At 65.1% G+C, this 1,655-nt stretch overlaps 1 pseudogene; it reads left to right on the top strand.

The window, feature by feature from the left end:
• Nucleotides 1–3: 3 nt before the first annotated feature.
• LOC116548442 lies at nt 4–1,610 on the top strand (annotated as a pseudogene).
• Nucleotides 1,611–1,655: the final 45 nt, after the last annotated feature.

The following is a 1,655-nucleotide window of genomic DNA, read 5'->3' as shown; positions in this document are numbered from 1 at the left end:
TTCAACGTCTTTGCTGCCAGCAGGCTGCGTCCAGAGGCCAGGAGCAAAATCCTGGGCCCTGCAGGAGTGGGGCTGGAGGCGGCAGGGCTGCAAGACCCAGGCCCGGGGCCATGACTGCGAAGGCAGCCAAGCCCAAGGGAGAGCCCGGGGCAGGAGGAGGAAGAGGTGGGAGCAGCGTGTGGCTGGAGCCCAGGGTTCCTGTGGACTTGGGACTGGACCACCAGAGCGCGAGTGCAGCTGACCTGGGGCCCGTCGGGTCCATAGGGGCCTGTCCGCCTCATCAGCCCAGCTGCAGCTGAGAGCCTCAGCTTCAGAACCAGACAGGGTGCCGCCAGCCCCGGAAGGGGAAGGGCAGTGTCCGGCAGACAGTGGGACGTCTCTGTTTAGCTCCCCTGAAGTGATCAGTGTTTGGGAGAGACTGCCAGGCCCAGACAGCGCTGCTGAGGGCCAGGACCATCAGGCCCTCCACAGCGAAAACCAGCTTTGCCCTGATGTGGAGACAGCCGACGATGCCTGGCCTTGGGATGTGGTCACCATTTCTCCTGCAGCTGAGACGGCCTCACTCGTCCCGTAGGGAGAGTCTGATGAGCCTCTGCCCCAGGTGCAGCCTGCATCGCCAGAAACTGTGAGCCCCAAGGGGAGTGAGGGGCTTCCCCCACTGGAGCCGGAGCCTAAACCCGAGTGGGTGTCTGATGCGGGGCTGCAGCCCAGCGCCCCACCTCCCAAGCCACCAGCCTCTTTACACCCTCAAGATCCCAGGAGGAGGAGAAGGCCGCAGCGGGGCTGAGTAACAGGGGGACAGAGACAGAGGGAGAAGATGCCTCCCCACGTGCACTGGCTGTCAGTCCCCTGGAGACAAAGGAGGAGGGAGAGAAGCCCGAGTTGGAGGAGACTGACAGCCGCTCCTCTGCAGCCCTGCTGGCCGAGCCTGGCCTGGAAGAGCTAGTGGACGATGCCAGCCCCCGACTCTGCATCCCCCCCCACCGTATTGGGCCCTGCCTGTCTGCAGCCACCAGCTGCCCCGAGGGTCCTGCCCTTATACCGAGTCCCTCAAAGAGCTTGGCTCTTCAGAGTCAGCAGGCGTCTCCAGAGATGGGAGAAGGCCCCCAGGATCTTGAGGTCCAGGGCCAGAGTCCAGTAGGAGAGGGGCTTGGGTCCCTCCCAGCAGGCTGATGTGTGGGTCTCCAAGGAAGATGCCTTGAACCCCTTCCTGTTTGGGAGGAGCCAAGATCCTCCCAGCCTCTCATCTGCATCCCCACCAGGGTGTAGGGAATCTTCTATTCATTCTGGCCCAGAAGAGCTCCCCACCCCCCCAGAGCCTGACTTTCCACTGGCTCCTCTCCGGCCTTGGGCCAGTCCCCCCGGTGGGGGGCCCAGCCCCCCGTGCTCTCCCCTGTCTGGAGCCTGGCCCCCGACCTCATCTTCCCCACCACCAGGGGAGCCAGCCTTCCTGGCCCCCTTAAGCCCTCCCCACCTGGGGGCTCCCCTGCCCCACTTAGGGAGGACCTCTCTGCAGCCACTGCAGCCTCCCCGCTTATGTCTGCCCTGGGAGACACGACCCACTGAGGAGCGGCAGCCCAGTGCCGGTCCCCACCCTGTGAAGCCCCTCAGTGCCCCACTGTGGATGGCAGCCTGGCAGGAAGCAGTCCCGCTCC

This window comes from Sapajus apella, unplaced genomic scaffold, assembly GCF_009761245.1.
Source record: "Sapajus apella isolate SASKATOON/1434 unplaced genomic scaffold, GSC_monkey_1.0 scaffold12347, whole genome shotgun sequence".
Lineage (NCBI taxonomy): Eukaryota > Metazoa > Chordata > Mammalia > Primates > Cebidae > Sapajus > Sapajus apella.
The sequence above is the reverse complement of the archived record's forward strand: the minus strand, read 5'-3'. Positions and strand labels throughout refer to the sequence as shown.